Source organism: Protopterus annectens, chromosome 9.part0, assembly GCF_019279795.1.
Source record: "Protopterus annectens isolate FY-2018-M chromosome 9.part0, PAN1.0, whole genome shotgun sequence".
Lineage (NCBI taxonomy): Eukaryota > Metazoa > Chordata > Ceratodontiformes > Protopteridae > Protopterus > Protopterus annectens.
The window spans coordinates 1,691,616,739-1,691,636,738 of NC_056743.1; the positions used below are offsets into that span (position 1 = coordinate 1,691,616,739).

The 20,000-nt window shown below is 45.4% G+C and overlaps 1 protein-coding gene across 1 annotated transcript in view; it reads left to right on the plus strand.

Annotated features, from left to right (window-relative positions):
* KEAP1 (kelch like ECH associated protein 1) overlaps positions 1-20,000 on the plus strand; it is a gene marked incomplete in the record, with an annotated part of 750,841 nt that overhangs the window by 80,864 nt on the left and 649,977 nt on the right.

The following is a 20,000-nucleotide window of genomic DNA, read 5'->3' on the forward strand; positions in this document are numbered from 1 at the left end:
GGCCACCATCACGGACGACAGCTGGGTTCTTAGAAGTGTATCCCTAGGGCACAAGTTTTCTTTCCACACCTTTCCAGTGCCCAAGGGATTCCCAGACGCTCCTTCAAACCAAAGGGCAGAAGTAGAAAAGCAAATTTTGTCTTGCATCTGGGAGCAATAGTATCGGTTCCTGCTCAGCAGGTAGTCCAGTGTTTTATCTTCCAGACTTTTCCTAGTTCTGAAAAAAAAAAAAAAAAGACACCTGGCATCCTATCCTAGATCTGTCCATCCTGAACTCTTTCTTGATCATTCCAAAGTTCATAATGCTCACTCTGCATCAGTTACTGCCAATGTTAGAAAAGGATTCCTGGCTGGTAACATTGAATTTCAAAAAAGCTTATCTGCACCTCCTTATCCCGGACAGTTGCAGGCAATACCTTGAAGGGTGGGCAAGCAACATTATCAATTCTCTGTGCTGCTCTTTGGCTTATCTACTGCTCCCAGAGATTTTATGTAGTGCCTGGCTCCAGTCATTGCTTTTTGCAGGCAAAAGAAAATTCAGATTTATCCATACTTGGACGACTGTCTAATTCAAGCAAATTCTCAGGAACAGCTGTTACGGTTTATAGAATTTGTCAAGACTGTCCTCTCTTCCCTGGGTTACTCTCTCAATGTGGAAAAATCGAAAGTGGTGCCATCCAAAGAGAACTTTCCTGGGAGCGAGTCTGAGCACAGCCGCCCAGATGTATCTCACCGAGGAGAAGCAGACAACCCTCTCAGTTTACTTCAAGGATTTGGCAAGCTTGTCCCAGCTCCCTGCACCGGGAAGTACCTGCAAGCTCTGGGATTGATGGCCTCTTGCATTCTCATGATTCCATATGCAAAACTGCATATGAGGAAATTGCAATGGTACCTCAAGAACACTTGGTGTCAACACACAGGACCTGGATGTGATGATTCCTCTGCTTCCATGTCTGTGGACAAAGTTTCTCTGGTGGGCAACAGCCTGTCTACAGAACAAAGGCATGCCTTTTCGCCCACCTCCTGCCATTCAAGTTCTGACCACGGACTCATCGGACTACACCTGGGGAGCTCGCCTGGATGGCAGATGCATACTGGAACATTAGAACGCCCAGCAGATGCACATAAACCTGAAGGAATTGATAGCAGTTCAACAGGCCTTACTGGCTTTCAAGCATTTTCTTTCTCCAGGAACTCTGCTTGTCAGAACAGACAACACCACAGTCATATGGTATATCAACAAACCGGGGAGGGGACTCATTCTTACCCCCTGTGCAAACAGAGTATGATTCTTTGGTCTACAGCAGCATCATTGGGCCTACATCCAGCTCAGTTTCTTCCAGGGAGAGACTGTTTTAGCATGCCAGTTGAGCAGACAGACCCTGGTTCCTCATGAGTGGCAGCTGAACAGTCTTTTACAGCATTGTTCAGCATTGCGGCACTCCTCAGGTGGATCTGTTCTCCCCGGGCAACCACCTTCTACCACTTTTTTGTACCAGACAGCGTCGCAGCAAGGCCTGGAAAGTGGATGCTCTGTCTTTCCCTTGGACGACGCTACTTTCAGTTTATGCCTTCCCTCCTCTTCCCATAGTTTTGTTGAAGATCAGGGACGAAAGACCAAGGACCATTCTCATAGCTCTAGACTGGCCCAGGCAGCATTAGTATCCACTGCTTCACAGTCTCTCCCATTTTCCTCCTTTGCATCTTCCTCTGAAACCAGTTCTTTTGGTACAGGAAGGGGGAAAAATTCTGCCTCCATCTTCATTCTCTTCATTTGGCAGCATGGATTTTTATATGAATCTGTCGTCTTCTTTCCCAGCAGGTGGTTGACATACTTCATGAGGCCGGGAGGCCTAGCACATGACGTCCTACACTGGCAAATGTGAAAGATTCTCTCTTTGGATGCAAGCTAACGGGGAATCTTCTCAGCCTACCCTTCCTCTGATCTTGGAATACTTAGCTGATTTACGTCAAGGTAGACTTTTTTTCCTCTCTCTCAAGATCCGCGCTTCAACTATTTCTGCTCCTTGTTCTTTTGAACAACCCATTTTCTCTCATCCTCTGATGAAAATGTTTCTCAGAGGTGCTTGCAACTTAAAACCTCCCAGAAGGATGCCTACTCCAGCCTGGGATCTTAATTTTGTTCTAGAGAAACTCGTGCTTCCTCCTCTTGAGCCAGCTGCCACTGCAGATTTAAAGTTTCTCTCATGGAAGACTGCCTTCCTCTTGGTTGTAACTTCAGCTAGGAGGGTTTATGAGCTGCATGCTTTGGCTGTGGAGCCTTTTCTTTTCCATGCAGATAGGGTCTCTCTGAGAACCCAAACCCTCCTTTATGCCTAAGGTGGTTTCTAGCCTGACTCTCTCAATCCGTCCATACACCTTCCTACCTTCTTTCCTAATCCTCGAAATAGAGGTGAAAGGATCCTGCATTCTCTTGATGTGCATAGACAACTCAGGTTTTACTTGGACAGGACTAAAGACATTCGGAAATCAGCACAGCTATTGGTCAGCTTTGCCCCTGGATTCCAGGGCAAGGCTATTTCTAAGCAAACCATTTCTAAATGGATTGCTCATTGTATTACCTTTTGTTATTCCTTTCATGGCAAGGTTCCTCCTATTGGGGTTAGGACACATTCAACTAGAGCAGCTTCCACTTCTGCAGCCTTGTTTAAGGGGTGTCCCTACTAAAGACATTTTGGAGGCTGCCAGATGGTCTTCTGTTCTCACTTTCATAAAGCATTATGTTTTGCCTTTGTATTAGTTAGGACTGCAACAGTGAATACACTCTAACATCTACATTTATGGCAAGTGTACACAACCTGTACTTTTTGATGCTTTAGAAGCATCTCCCAGGCCTGCTGTCATTGGGTCTGTACTTAGAAGGCATGCTTGGCTTAAGGAACAAAATTTGCCAGATCATGTTAAAGCTAAATTACTGGATGCACCCTTAAACCAAGACATCCTTTCTGGCACCAGAGCAGAAGAGGTCCTCAAAAGGATGGAGGAAAAAGCTAAATCTCTGCAAACTGTTAAAGATTTCTTACAAGTACAGCCTCCCAGATTCAGTAGGCATTGGCCTTCAAAGAACTGGTCCTTTCCAGTCCCTTCCAGGCCTTCAGTCCAAACCCAGGAACAGCAGACCACCAAGACTTCAGACTCAGGCCAAACACAGATCTAAGTAGTGGGGGGCTCCCACTTCCAGAGCAGGGAGTAGTAAGCCACCCATCTATGGAAAAATGGCACAATGACTTAACCTTAACCCTTCCAAGCCCTGCTCGAATACTTGCTCCCTTAGGAGGAAAGCTTGCCCTACATGCAAAAAAACTGGGAACTCATTACCCAGGACAAATGGGTTTTAAACATAGTTTTCCTAGGATACAGATTGCACTTCCACATGTTACCAATCCCAAGTGGTTGGCCAGACCTCCCCCCCAAATCAGTGGGCGGAGGCCCAAAAAACAAGTACTCTCTCTACTCAGTAACCCGGCTATTCAACCTGTCCCAGTAGAACAAAGGGGACAATGTTTTTATTCCAGACTGTTCCTGGTACCCAGAAAAGAAAACTCCTGGCATTCTATCCTGGACCTGTCTATTCTCAACACCTTTCTGGTGGTTCATGTCATTGCTGGAGTCTTCCTGTGTCCTGACAGAGTGCTCTTCAAACTATCTGGAGATATACAGAGCTGAGTATATTTTTCTGGCACCCCAGAGTTGTGTACTGGTAATTGTTTGACTAATTTTATATAATTTCTGGCGGACTTCAGAGTTGTGCACTGTTGTTTTTGCTTCACTGTATAGTTTTTCAGATATCTGCTGAAGGTGTTGGTTTTCCCATACCCATCCTCCCTATTCCTGTCTTGTTTAAATTTGGAGGCTTTTGTAGTTGCCTGCCCCCACTGTAGATTTGATCTGGGACACTCCCCCCAGTCCCATCTCTTTACCTCATTCTACCTAATAGACTCCTTCTGCACTTTTTAGTCATTTTTAATTTAATTGCATTTTTTAAACTGTTTGGTCTAACATTGCTACATACTCAAGTGTGCTAGCTTGCACTGCGTTTGAATTTTTTTTACTGCTGTTTTAACTACTTTTCTGTATATACCTTTCCTGTAACTAGTGTAGTCCAGATTCAGATTTGCTGTATCCAGGACTGTATGCAAGCTTCTGAGCCACCCCAAGCTTTCTGTGTTGGAGGAAAGCCTTCTAGCTTATCAGTGGGAGTGGTAAGCACTAGGTGACCTGTCTACCACATAAGGAGTGGTTCTGGCCCAGTAATTGTAGTTATTGGCCGTTTGGGCAGTTTTTCCATCTCTCAACTTTCTGATTTAAAAGCCCGCATTTGCACTTGTTTCCTCCTTTCCTGTAATTAGTTTAGTCCAGATGCAGATTCTTAGTTTTAGCACTTGAATTTGCTTATTCGTGATCAGCACTTGTTCAGAACTTGTAAGCACTAAATAACCTACTAATTACTACAGCACTCAACCTTCCTCATTACCTAGAGGAAAACAGTTTTGGTTTCCTCACTTGCTTAGAGAAAAAAAGCTATTGTACTCACTTTCCTCAGTTATCTAGAGGAAAATAGTTTTTTATTCAGGCATGTCCAAGGGTCCGCTCCCAGTGTTCTCTCCTGTCTATCTGATGAATCTGGGCATCTTGGGGCAATGTAGAAATTGCCTCTCGTACACATACAACCCTCTCCTCCTACCACCCAACACTACAACCTGTGAGAGATGCACTTATCTAGCCAAACTGGAGGTAAAGCTCTCTCCAATCAAGACTAAACATGACAGTCAAGAGGAGAAGGTAAACACTTGCACCACACCACACTCATCATAGTCTCACTAAATCTACATCACCAAAATCCACATACAGAAACACAAAAACATTCACGGAGGCTCTCCAATAATAATCTGCTCAAGCAACAGAGACCTCCAAAGCAAATGCAAGCAACCTCCACCCTCCCAACACAACCCAAATGACGCACAGCCCACAGACTCAGTGTGCCACTCAACCACAGCCAATAAGGCAAAAAAAGTACCCAACACACTAGTCATAGGTGACTCTATAGTCGGGCACACTGATGTCCCACTCACCAGGCTAAACAAGGAGAAGGTTACTGTCCGCTACCTGTCGGGTGCCAGGATCGGCCACATAACCCACGCACTCGGGTCACTCCACAACAAGTACAAATATGACTGTCAATGTTGGTTTGAACGACCCGAGACGTACCTCCCTGGACTACATGAAGAGACCTGGAATAGCTTTCCAATCTTGTAGCCCAGGCAGATATGACTCTTGCCCTGAGTAGCATTCTTCCATCACTCAGAATGATGCTGCAGTACACGGACAAAAATGATTGACTTCAACAATTGGCTAAGCTTCTGGTGCCATTCTAAAGGAATCCAGTATCTGTCTGCCTGGGATGACATGGTCGACAGACCACGATGCTTTGCCAGATGGCCTGCACCTGTCACTCCTGGGATTCCGGATACTGGCTAAGGTTCTTGCCGCCCCTATAGTGCCTTTTTTAGGCATGGTTCAAATGACAAATTCACCACCATAACAGGAACAGGCAAGCAAAAACTGAGGGTGATGCTACTCAATGCTAGAAGTCTAAATCTCAAAATGCACTCACTCGAGGCACTCCTTTAAAATGGAGAACTTGGATACCTGTGCAGTGACTGAGACCTGGTTCAAGGCTCCAGAAAGCACCCCTGCACTACCAGGCTAGAACTCATACCACACTTTTCGGCCATGTAACCTGGACCGGAACACCAAAGGTCGAGGTGTGTCCATATTCATTAATGATAATCCACACTTCCAGGCAAGTTGCTCATCATAATGCAGCCGAGGTTATCCAAGTGCAGCTAACTCTGGGCAAAACTGCAATCCAAATTGTAGCTTGCTACAGATAACCCACCATGCCCCAGGATTCCCATTCCTCTTTTCTTTATGTACTGGAAAATATTAGGGTTTAACCAAACACCCTAATAATGGGCGATTTCAACTACCCCACCATTAACTGGGAAAACTACTCGTGTACCAACACCTCCTTCGCTCAACACTTTCTGGAATTCATAAACTGCAATGCCTTGGATCAACTTATCCATACCCCCACCAGGGGCAACAATAGCCTAGATCTAGTCATTACTAACATGAGTGACTGGTGTTCCACACCTGAAGTCAACGCCTCATTGGTCCGATCCAACCATAAGCTTATTGCCCTAGATATCCACATCCTGCCCCCATTAAGGAAACCATGGTAAAAAATTTCTCCAAAGCCAACTTCATGCTTCTTAAGACAGAAGTGGTGAACTTCATGACACCCATGCAGATGGACAATACAGTTACGACTACCGAATCCTACAAAATTGCACTTTATAAGCACTTGGATGAGTGCATGGCTCGTGTTATCCCATACAGAACCAAGACGCTATCCTCCAAAACAGGAAGCCAATCTGGTGGTCCCGTGGCATAAACAAACTGTACAACAGAAGGAAGAAACTGTTGCAAAAGAGTAAAAATCCCATGAGTGGAGGAGCTCCTTGGTCAGCCTCAGTAAGAAGCTGTGATTCCTGATAAAATCCACCAAAGCTAGTTACGAAAACAAAATCGCCACTGATTCTAAAGACACTTTCAAATCATTCTATAGCTATGTCAAGAATCTCAGTGGCAGCACTCGGATCTGCTCTGAGTTGCAGCACAATGGCACTAAATATACAAACCCAACTGATATTGCCAACATCCTGGCAGATGGGTTCAGTGCTACCTTTCCCCCCTCTAACCCCCTGAAGAGCCCATCTCTGTACCGGAAGAATGCAAAGTTCATGTAATCACGGCTGCACAGGTAAAAACCACACTCTCCAAAGCCAAGAACACAGCATCCATGGGACCAGACAACATCCCAGGCTGCTTTCTACATGAACTACAGGAAAAAAACTGGCATCCCACCTACGTACCATGTTAAGTCATAGCCTCACTTCAGGCTTTGTGCCTGCTGAATGGTGCACAGCAACGGTTATCCCACTCTACAAGGGGAGAGCCACCATGGACCCTGGGAACTACCGCCCCATTAGCCTGATGAGCCTTGTCTGCAAGGCCATGGAACGTATCACCATGGAACTTATAAACAAAGACCTTGGTAATCTCCAAACTCTGGACCCCACCCAGTTTGAGTTTGTAAAAGAGTCAGATCATTTCTCCTAAACCTGATGGACTTCTTTGAAGCAGTCACCAAGGCTGTAGACAAGGGTAAGGTGGTTCACACAGCCCGTCTAGATCTTGCCAAGGCTTTCGATACCCATCCCCCACTCTGGAATTAAAGAAACCTCAGTAAACTAGGTGTAAATCCCTGTATCACAAGATGGGTTGCCAGCTGGCTCACTGACAGAACCCACACTGTGAAAGTAGCATCCGACTTCAGACCAGTGACAAGTGGAATACCACAGGGTTCAGTCCTGGGTCCTTTCCTGTTTGGTATCTACTTCTCTGAAGTACAGGCTAACACAGAAGGTCTTTGGCTAACGAAGTCCGCAGATGACTGCAAACTAGGAGCCATAAAAAGCTTCTCATTAGCACTCTTCAAGAAAAATCTTGATTGGATGGGAAATGGGAAATTCACCCCGGGGATCACCTCTGTGGCTCTGCTCGACAGTGGCGCAGGAAAATAATTTTCTTGGATGGCAAAAGCCAGGGTACCTTCTTGGCTGGGCTTGTATAGGCCCCAGGGCAGATAGCCTAGTACCTACCTATGAACCAAAATTCAAAATGCTAATTCAACAGCTTCTTCTAAGAATGCCTGGCTGGCAACTCTAGACTTAAAGGAAGCTTACCTGCACATCCCAATAAGAGAATCCTGCAGACAAAACCTACTTTTCAGGGCGGGCTCCATGCGCTATCAGTTCTCTGCACTTCCCTTTGGCTTATCTGCTGCGCCCAGGGTGTTCACAAAGTGTCTAGCTCCAGCCATTGCATTTTGCAAGCAGAGAAATTTTCAGATTTAGCCATACTTGGACGATTGCCTGATTCAGGCAGGAAGTCGGGACTTGCTATTACAACACCTGGCATTTGTAAAGAAACTTCTAACTTCGTTGGGGTACACAATCAACAAGAAGAAATTACACCTAGTACCCTACCAACAGATTGTATTCACGGGAGCAAGCTTGAACACCGCTTTCCAGATGGCAATCCTCACTCCGGAGAAACAAGTTTATTTTGACAACGTACTTCAAACTATTTGCAAGGAAAATACTGCAAGCTCTGGAGTTCATGGCCTCTTGCATTCTGCCAATTCCATATGCAAGACTGCATATGAGGAAACTTCAATGGTATCTAAAAATCTATGGTGTCAACATTCTCAGGATCTGGAAACAATGATTCCTATAATTTCTTGTCTAAGGGCAGAGTTCCTTTGGTGGGCAGAGGCCTGCTACCACAACAAGGGATTCCCTTTCACTCTACCCCCTGCTGCCTAAACCCTAACAGACACATGCTATGCATGAGGGGGCTCGCATGGCAGGGCAATGCTTTCAGGGCAAATGGAACCCAAAACAGATGCACCTGCATATCAATCAAAAAGAAATGTTAGCTGTACAGAATGCTCCGACGGCCTTCAAAGACCTTATTCTTCCAGGGCAACTATTGGTAAAGACGGACAACACCGCAATTATGTGGTACATAAACAAGCAGGGGAGAACCCACTCCTACCCTCGCTGCAGACTAGCCATGGCTCTGTGGAACACGGCCTTGAGCTACCAAGTGCACCTACAAGCTCAATTCCTGCCAGGCAGACTAAATTCACTGGCAGACGACTTGAGCAGAAATCTCGTGGACCTACAAGAATGGAAACTGGAACCCAAAATATTCAAGCTCTTGAGGAATAAATGGGGGAATTCAGAGGTAGACCTGTTTGCCTCCCCTCAGAACTACCAGTTGAACAAATTCTGCATCAGAACTCCCCACAGTCCAGCTTTGGAAAGTGGATGCCCTGTCCTTTTACCTGGGAAAGCTCTCGGTTTATGCCTTTCCTCCTCTGCCTCTCCTCTCGAAGGTTCTACTAAAGATGAAACAGGACAAGCCAAGGACAATACTGATTGCACCAGACTGGCCACGCCAGCACTGGTACCCCCTTTTGCGCAGTCTGACAGTGCTACAACCATGGGACCTGCCTCAGATCCCGTCCCGGGCCAGATTCTGTACCCTCCACTTCAAACGCTGAACTTTGCAGCCTGGCTAATTCCCTGAGCTCACCTCTAGCCACCCTCAGTAAGCAGGTGTTGGATGTCATTCTTGAGGCAAGGAGGCCTAGCACTAGAAAATCCTATTCAGAAAAGTGGAAAAGAATACTGTTCCTGGAGCAGTGTGGGGGATGGCCGCAATGGTGCCCAGCTTACCTCATATTATTTAACAGGGGCCTATCTTTCTTGTCGATTAAGATTCATGCCTCTGCCATTTCAGCACATTACAATACTGAGCCATTCCTCTTCTCTCATCCCCTGCTAAAACAATTCCTTAGAGGGACCAAAAATTTTAAGAAACCCCCCCCCCCCCAGGAGGTCTCTCACTCCAGCTTGGGACCTTAATATTGTATTGGAAAAACTCACCCCCACCCCCCTTTGAACCAGCTGCTACAGCAGAGTTGAAATTCCTTTCTTGGAAATCAGCCTTACTTCTAGCCATAACTTCAGCAAGAAGAGTGTCTGAACTGCAGGCCCTCATGGCAGTGGAACCCTTCATGGTCTTCCATGCGGGCAGGATTTCCCTCGGGACTAATCCACCCTTTATGCCCAAGGTGGTGTCTAGTGTGGCCCTAAACCAGTCCATTCGTTTGGCTACTTTTTTTCCCTAATCCTCGAAATAAAGGGGAAAGGATACTGCATGCTCTGGACGTGCACAGACAGCTTAGATTCTATTTGGACAGGACTAAGCCTCACAAAATCTGACCAGCTGCTAGTTAGCTTTGCTGCAGGGGCAGAGGGGGAAGGCCATTTCAAAGCAAACTATTTCCAAATGGATAGCACATTGCATTCATTTCTGCTACAGGCACCATGGAAAACCTACCCCACAGGGGATAAGATCACATTCCACCAGGGCTGCATTTACCTCTACGGCATGGGACATCCTGGAAGCTGCTACCTGGAGCTCTGTACCTACCTTCACCAAGCATTACCACCTGCCTATCTTTTCTAAATCCAGAGCTGGATTTGCTAAATCAGTCTTCCGGGGCCTGATTGCTGGCCCTAATGCTCTTTAACTACCTCCACCCTTCCTTAACTTTGGGAATCAACCCAAATGTGATGACTGCAACAGTGAAACACGAAGAACATAGTACAGTTGCGTACACTTACTGTTGCAGTCCTGGTTACCCTCCCTCCATCCACTTGGCTCTATCTTTCCTTCTTGTTTGGCATATATTATATCACTTGTATTTGCTTTTTGCTGGGGGTGTACCATACCATATAATTACTTCATATTGTGGGGGCACCTGACATCTAGGGTAAGAAACTGGTGTAATGGCGTCAGCTGCATGTTTTATACCCCTGACGACCTGACGTCATGTTAGAAGTGACAACATCTGATGCAGAAATCCCAAGACTTTGGTATTCAGGCCAGCTGAGGGCTACCTGCAGGCAGATAACCCAAATGTGATTACTGCAACAATGAATGCACTCTAACATCTGCATTTATGGTAAGTGTACACAACTGTACTTTCTGCTACTTCATGAGTAGTGTCTCAATCCAACCATTGCAAAACAAATTTTTCATCAGTCAGGTCAACCATATGGCAGTCTTTTTGCTTCGTCTTTCAACTTCAAATATAGCAAGTTCTTTGCCCTGAACCCTTCACAGGGGGAGTTGCTGAGAGATGCTCTAATACATGACTGCCCCTTCCACTCTCCTTTCCATTTCCTCCTTCTCCATTAATATCAAAATTCCTACAGAAAGCTCTGCAGAGGAAGATCATGATCATCCTTTTCCTGGACTCTTGACAGCTGTGGTTCCCCTTCTTCTGGATTCACCTAATGCACCTGCCTTGGGTGCTGGACCCCAGTCTCTGGGTCTTCTCTCTCACCTGAACTTTTAAGCCCCAAGGTTAACATCTTGGTTTCTGCACTTCTAGTGATGGCTAGTCAGTTCAGGTTTTCTTGCCAAGATGGCCACATTCTCACTTCTTCCCAAAGACCATACATACCTGTCAACTCTCCAGATGTTTGACTCTCCTATTTTTGAGCTGTTCCTCATAGTAATTTGCCCGAAAACTGCAAATGTTGAGGACTGAAGTGAATAAATGGCATACAGTTGAGATTTAGACTTCAAATAAAATAAATAAAAACAATAAATACTCTTCAGAAAATGCATGCTAACACAAATCATGTTCTAGTAACTTTTATAAGAGCAATATTTAAAAATCTGCTCCTGTTTTTTGGGCCTTTGCCCCGCCATTGTCTTGTGCTTTGTCCAGCTTTCTTGAGTGTAGAGGTTGACCCAGAAAAGTTTATAAGAGTAACTAGAAAATATTTTGGATGGGCTTCTCCGTGAAATATGGATCATTTTTCAGTTCCTATTCCAGCAGTTCTGGATTTCCTAGTTTCTGTTTTCCATGATGGGGACAGTTATTCTACTAATAAGTACAGTTAGCCAGTTATTTCAAACTTATGTTGGCGAAAACCATTCTACCCTAGCATCCCTGAAACTATGTAAAGTCTTTTTTTTGAGTGGTACCTTCCTGTTTAGACAACCACTTGGGGATCGTACCCTGCCTTGGATTGATTATTTTGCCCCAGGCTTGGACTCTAGCACTTTTTCAACCTGCTGCTAGGGTGGGCATGATATTTTTGACTTGGAAAATGCTCTAGATATGATGGGTATCCATGTCATTATTCATCACAGATGGGTCTAGGATCTGACCTCTGATCCGAGCCGGCAACTTCTCAGACATAGCCAGAGCTCAAATTCCTCCACTTTCCATAATCCCTAGCTACCTTCTAACCTCTCCAATCTTGTTTGCTGCAAACCGCTCCATACGTGGTCCAGGCTCAAGCTTTGGGAAATCTTGGCCAAGTGTGTTGCCCCCCCCCCCCCCCAATCTTAACAGTTTATTTGTAGTTGTTTGGTAGTTTTATTCCTCCTTTTTCTGTTAGAACTCTTTGGTTTAGGTTCTCTTTCCCCCTCCTTCTAGGGTTTAGTTCCTTCTGTCCTTAAACAAACTTTCTCCGTGGGTGTGTGTTTGTTTGTGTGTGTGTGTGTGTGTGTGTGTGTGTGTGTGTGTGTGTGTGTGTGTGCACTTTGCCTTTATTAGGATGGTTGATAAGCCTTCAGGATTTAAAAGATGCTACTCAAGTGGTTGGAAGATGCCATTCTCCGACTCGCATGAGGAGCATCTACTGTTTGAGGTCGGTGCACCTGGAGGTTGAATGCGAGATTTCTGTGGCATTCAACCCCAGGGCCCTTGTAGAGTGCCGCAACAAGCTCCTTCTTAAAGGCCTGGTGCAGGGTGGCAGGGTGGTCCCTACCAAGTCTTCTCAGGAGCCGAAGAGACTACCTACTCCTGAGGTGTCCATTTCTTCGATCCCAAAAAATCCGAGGCTCTCTGATTGCAGATCCTCTGATCAGAGTCCAACTTCTTTGGCGTTTTGAACCGAGATCTGTAGTTTCAAGATCTTCAGAACAAACTTAATCGGATGGAAGGCCTTCAGATCAGAGTAAGAGTAGGCCCGCCCACGGATCCGACCAGTTTGTCGGATCTGTCTGCTGTGGCTCCAAAGTCTTCGGATTTTGTGAGGTTGTCTGATCCCACTGTTCTTTCAGATTCTATTATCATTTTAGAGGGTTCACCTTTCGGATCCTCCAGGAGGCCAAATCTGAGCTTTCGGAGCCAGTCTCCTGCTTGGAGCCACAAAACTTCGGCATTCAAGGCCAGATCCCCAGCAAGATCGAGTCACTCTTCAGCGTTTTCCAGAAGTCTCCTTCCCTGGACATGGATAGGATGATGAGTTTCCTCAAGGCTCAAATCGAATTGGGCCTGCTGCGGTCACCAGCTCATGCGGCTAGCAGACCCTCCTCTTCCACAGGTCTCCACGCTTTTTTTTTTTTTCTCTTCTAACCCACAGGTTTTGGAATATCAAGACCTGGAGATTTGTAGTGAGAGGCCGATTGTCAGATATACCCCCCCCCTTCTCGACACCACCAGGGTTCCTGTACAACTCCTTTTTTCAACAGCCCTCATAGCAGAGTGGGTCTAGTGTCTTGAGAGGTCTTTGTGGGCTCCCTGAGGGTGGGTTCAGGTCAGAATTTTTCAGACTGTTCCCTTCCCCTTGGATGCTCTGGTGCTCAACAGCCCTAGGCCGATATCCAGGGGCTTTGGCGCTGTCTGGGTCCCTTTGTCCTTCCCAGGTGGCTCTGGCCTCTGGAAATGGGGAGGTGGCTTTGTCCAGTTTTGGCTTATGGGCGGTAGAGGACCTTCTCCAGTGTGGTAGTTACCTCTCCTTCTCAAGGTCCTCCCCAGCCTTTTTTCGGGATTGGGAGCTGAGGCCTCCTCATTCATCCAGTGTCAGCCCTCCCTTGAGTGCCTTTGGATGGGCACTGCCCCACTTGGGGTACCCATCTCTTCCGAGTTCTCCCCTGAGACCACCATGGAGGAGCCCCCTCGGAGGAGAATGTGTAAGATGAGGCACCTGGACTCTTCCAGAGAATCCCTCACCAAATACATGGATTTATGTCTCCCCCAGACTTCCACCTGAGGAGGCTTCCTTTGGTCATCTCCTGGAAGTTCTTAGAGAGGAGGATGGCCTTCCCAATCCCAGTCTTCCAAGGAGTCTGTGTTCCTGAAGGTGTTCGGGATGGGCCCATCTACTACCTAGGTATCCTCCCTGCTGACGATCTTGTGGACCTTATTGCTAGCGGGGCTTGGATGGAGCCGGACACGGTGGAACCTGTGCTCAAGAAAGCTGATAAGTTCCTTTGTCCTCCCAAGGATAGGTCTTTTTGGAGCAAAGGGGTCCTGGTCAATGCCATCTTTGTGGCCTCTGCTATGAAGGAGGAGCTAGCTAAGCAGAGCTTCTCTGCCTATCCCCCGAACAGGGAGTCCCGGGCGATTTGACCGTGTTGGAATAGCATGATGTTCTTTGTGTTTCACTGTTGCAGTCATCACATTTGGGTTATCTGCTCATAGGAGCCCCCAGTCGGCCTGATTATCAAAGTCTCGAGTCTTGCGTCAGTTGCTGTCTCATCTTCCGTGATGTCAGGTAGTCTAGGGTATAAAGCCTGCAGCTGACGCCATTACATCAGTCTTTCTTGCCATGCGGTGCCCAAAGCAGAAGCAGTTCGCAAGTGCCAATCGGCAGACTCCTGAAATTTTCGAGTTTCAGAACCGAAGTCTTCAACTAAAGCCAAGTACCCCACTCTAACCCGATGTCAGAAAGTCAATAATTGTATTTCTTGTGGAAAGCAAATACCATACTGTATTCCTTGCCTAGGCCCTGACCACGACGTACCTCTCTGTCTGTTTTGTGCCTTATTTAAGCAACAAACGATTAGTCGTCTGTATATTTCCGCTTCTAAATATTTTGGTACTCGTTCAGTTATCCAGATATGTCTTCGGTAAGCCATCCGACTACCGACATTTTGAAAAAACGCAAAGATAAAGATAAGAGACAGTCTGCCTAGGTCTAAAGCTGCCGACGACGCTTCTCCTGAGCCAGTCACCAGTTCGCTGGTACTCAGGTGCTTTTGCAGCCCCTGATACCCGCTACTTCAGATTCGCAGGCCTCTACTGAGACCCATTCGGAGTCCTGTATGCCGCGAGATGCTTCAACTGTGGAACCTGCGGATGTCTCTATCTTGGATGGGTACACTTCTGCAACTTTGGCCATTAGGGCCTTAAACTGCCACTTTTATATGTTAAAGTATCAGCAACATATTGGATTGCTTAAACAGAAAATGATGTTGATTCCTGACTGTGCTGAAAGTAAGGATTTACAGGATTTAATGCATTCTGCTGAACAGGTTGGAAAGCATACTTTGCAATGTGGTTTTGATTCACTAGAGGCATCTTGCAGGGCTGCTGTCAGTGGGTCTGTACTTAGAAGGCATGCTTGGCTTAAGGAGCAATCTTTGCCAGATCATGTTAAAGCTAAATTGCTTGATGCTACCTTAAATCGGGACCACCTGTTTGGCAACATAGCAGAAGTTGTTCTTAAAAAGGAGGAAAAAGCTAAATCTATGCAAACTGTTAAAGATTTCCTACAAGTACAACCTCCAAGATTTAGTAGGCATTAGCCCTCTAGAATTGGTCTTTTCCTGCCTCTTCCAGGCCTTCAGTCCAAACCCAGAACCGACAGAACACCCAGGTTTCAGCCCCAGGGTACGCACAGGACTAAACAGTGGGGGGCTCCCACTTCCAAGTTGGGGAGTAGTAAGACTCCACCCTATGGTAAACTGTCTCAATGACTTAACCTTAAAACTTCCAGCACTTCTCAACTGACTGCTCCTTTAGGGAGAAAGATTGCTCTGCAAGCAAAAAACTGGGAACTTTTTACTCAGGACAGATTTTAAATCCTGTTTCCCAAGGATACAGATTTCACTTCCACACATTACCAACCCCAAATGGTTGGCCAGATCTTCCCCCAAACCAGTGGGCAGAGGCTCAAAAAGCAAGTGCTTTCTCTTGAGCATAAAGGCTATTCACACTGTATCAGAAGAGGAAAAGGGACAAGGTTTCTACTCAAAATTTTTCCTGGTACCCAGAAAAGACAATTCTTGGCGTCCTATCCTGGACCTTTCCATATTAAGCACCTTTTTCCAAAATTCAAGATGCTAACTCTTCACCAGTTACTTCCTATGCTGGGCAGAGATGTTTGGCTGGCAACACTAGATTTGAAAGAAGCCTACCTGCACATCCCAATCAGGGAATCTTGCAGAAGATAAATACACTTCAAAGCAGGCTATATGTACCATCAGTTCCTTGCACTGCCCTTTGGCTTATCTACTGCGCCCAGCGTATTCACAAAGTGCCTAGCTCTAGTCATTGCATTTTGCAGGCAAAGAAATATTCAAATATACCCATACCTGGACGATTGTCTAATTCAGGCAGAAAGCCAGGACATATTTTTGAATCATCTGGCATTTTTACAAAAGGTGCTAACTTGTCTGGGGTACACCATAAATGAAAAGAAATCTCATCTGGTACCCTGTCAGCAAATTATATTCCTGGGAGCAAGCTTGAACATAACTTCCTCTGGCTTGAGGAAAGTCATCTGGGAACACATTCATTTGACAACTTACTTCAAACTAATGGCCACAAAAACCCTGCTGTCTGGAAGACAAATACTGCAAGCATTTGGTTTCATGGCCTCCTGCATTCTACTAGTTCCATATGCAAGACTGCATATGAGAACTGCAATGTTGTCTAAAAAGCATATGATGTCAACATACTCAGGATCTAGAAGCAATGGTCCCTATCTTACCTTGCCTAAAGTTAGTTCCTTTGGTGGGCAGAGGCCTGCCACCAAAACAAGGGACTACCATTCACTCTACCCCCTGCTGCCCAAACCCTAACAGATGCATCAGGCTGTGCATGGTGGGGGGGTGGCTCACCTGGCAGGGAAGTGCATTCAGGGCAAATTGAACCCAAGTCAAATGAACATGCATATCAATCAAAAAGAAATGTTAGCTGTAGAGAATGCTCTGACAGCCTTCAAGGACCACATTCTTCCAGGACAGTTAATGGTAAGGACGGACAGCACCACTGGTATGTGGTACATAAACAAGTGGGGGGGTACCCATTCTTACCTCCTCTGCAGACTAGCCATGGCTCTGTGGAACACAGCCTTGAGCTACCAAGTACATCTACAGGCTCAATTCCTGCCCGGGAAACTAAATACTTGCAGACGGACTCAGCAGAAATCTCATGGACACACACTAGTGGAAACTGGAACCAAAGATTTTCAACATGATGATGATGATGATGATGATGATGATGATGATGATGATGATGATGATGATGATGATGATGATGATGATGATAAACAAATGGTGGAGCCCAGATGTAGACCCGTTTGCCTTCCCCCAGAACTACCAATTGGACACATTCTGCACAAAGACTCCCCACAAACAAGCTTGGAAAGTGGATGCTCTGTCCTTCAGCTGGAAAAACCTGTCAGTTTATGCCTTTCCTCCTCTGCCTCTCCTCTTCAAAGTACTACTAAAGATCAAACAGGACAAACCAAGAACGATACTGATTGCACCAGACTGGCCACATCAACAGTGGGTACCCCCTCTTCTTCAGTTTGTCACTGCTGGCTCCATGGCACCTGCCTCAGACCCCTATCCTGCTGTCTAAGCAGGAGAGCCAGATTCTGCACCCTCTGCTTCAAACCCTGACCCTGGCAGCCTGGCTAATTTCCTAATCTCCCCATTACCATCCCTCAGCAAACAAGGGTTGGATGTCATTTTGGAGGCAAGGAGGCCTAGTACTAGAACATCTTGTGCTGAAAAATGGAAAAGATTCTGTGCCTGGAACCAAACTCAAGGAATGGGCACAGCAGCACCCAATTTACCTCAGATTCTTCAGTACTTAACTGAGATGCTTCACAAGGGCCTTTCTTTTTCCTCCATCAAAATTCACGCCTCTGCCATTTCAGCTCATTACAACACAGAACCACCCCTCTTCTTTCATCCACTGCTGAAGCAGTTCCTCAGAGGAGCCAAAAACTTAAGCCCACCCAGGAGAGCCCCAACTCCAGTCTTGGACTCTGGGACCTTAACTTTGTATTGGAAAAACTCACTCTTTCTCCTTTTGAGCCAGCTGCAAGTGCAGAGCTAAAATTTCTTTCTTGGAAAACGGCCTTCCTTTTTAGCAATTACTTCACAAGAAGGGTATCTGAATTACAGGCCCTTAAGGCAGTGGAGCCTTTCATCATATTTCATGTGAACAGGGTGTCTTTCAGGACCAGTCCCTCCTTCATGCCCAAGGTGGTATCCAGTGTGGCTCTTAATCGGACCATTCATTTGCCAACCTTATTTTCTAATCCACAGAACAAAGGGGAAAGGATACTGCACTCCTTTAGATGTGCACAGACAACTTAGATTTTACTTGGACAGGACTAAACCTTAAAGGAAATCTGAACAACTGCTGGTGGCATTTGCTGCAGGGGCAGAGGGGGAAGGCTATTTCAAATCAAACAATTTCTAAATGGATAGGCCATTGCATTCATTTTTGCTATAAGCACCATGGAATCCCCTATCCCACAGTGGATTAGACCCCACTCAACCAGACCTGCATCTACCTCTACAGCCTTTCTCAGAGGTGTACCTACCAGGGACATCCTAAAAGCTGCTACCCGGAGTTCTGTACAAGCATTACCATTTGGCTCTAAGGTACTCCGGAATATCCTTCCATCAGTGCCTCCCAAGAGTTGGGTAGCTGGGGACTGTGTCCCACAGGTTGAAGACCAAATGAAGTAAACTACTCCAGATAAAGAAGTTGTATACTCACCGTAACGTTCCATCTGAGTAGTTCTACTTCAGCCGTCCACCCCCCTTCCCCCTAACCTTATCCTTTGGGATTTGACATGTCCTTTGTACTGGACAATTTTTGCTGGGATCTTTGGTTCTGTCAGGACTATTCTTTTGTGGTGTTGGAGGATAAGGTGGTGGTGGTGGTATGTCAGGTATCTGTTACATGTTAGGCAGCAAACTCGATCTGAAGAGAGAGAGTGGCATTATGGGTAAGGGGAGGAGCATGGAGCTCTGAGTCATAGCTGGAAAATGCAGCCGTGTCGGATCCGACATGGATCTGAGGGACCCACAGGCTGAAGACAAATGAAGTAGAACTACTCAGATGGAATGTTATGGTGAGTACATTACCTTTTTTTTTTTTTTTTTTTTTTGTTTGTTTTTTTTTTTTTAAGTAGTAGTTTAGTATGATAGCTACCAAGGAGTGCTAGAAGTCTTGTCAGCATAAGGGATGACTTTGTTTTGTTTTGTTCAGACTGTAAATGAAGCTGCTCAAAAGGATGGGTGGATACAAGGTGGAGGGAGCTTGGTGGTAGTGGTGACAAAGATTTATAATATTTTACTGCGAAGGTTCTTTATGAGATGTAACTGGCAAATCATTCTAAGGTAGCAGACCCAAAACATGAGTATTCAAATGAGTTAAATAGATTGGTATGGTTGACTGAATGTCAAGCTTTGTATAATAAGTCAGCAAGTAGGACACTTTTTTTTTTTTTTTTTTTTTTTTTTATATAATGTGACCTTTGTGAGTATGGTGTTAGCTAGTGTGTTTAGGGCCATTTGGTTGTTTGTTATGAAGGCATGCTGGTGGGAGGTATTTTTGTATATGGAGAAAATTTAAGCAAGTTATAAACGGCTTTTTCAAGTAGATTGCCAAGGTATAGTAAACCTGAAGTCTGATTTTTTTTTTTTTTTTTTAAGTGGATGGTTTGGCAATTTTAGGGATTGAGGTGACTAAAGCTTTCTTCCATGGGTCAGGGAAGATTTGTCATTAAAAAAAATGGTTTATATTCCATTGTGTCTGTCCTATACTTAATGCATCCCTATTGCTTAAAGAACCAGGGGAAAAGACTTTTCATTCATTATTTTGAACAAACTAAGTTGATAAGTGAGCTGGTCCAAAGACCGCCTTCAGCTTTTGGAAAGCAATAGACAAACTGCATATGATTATCCAAAAAAAAATATGTACAGAAGAACCACCAGTATGCAATAGAGCTACAAGAAAACAGGAATACAAGCAATTCTAGTAGTTGCAAAGACGTCAGTAGGTACATTAAGGTAGGTACATTAAGGTAGTTGCTCTCTTTACTGAGGCAATATTTTACATTTCAGCATTTTTACCGAGTTCAGGAAAGTTCATTTCTTTACAGTGAATGTGATGGTCTGAACAATAGTTATGAACAGAGTACTTTCACAGTACAGCTGTGGGCTAAGGCACAGTGATTGTGCTTTTAATGTCCTATCCCACTAAAACTTAAAAGTAGTTT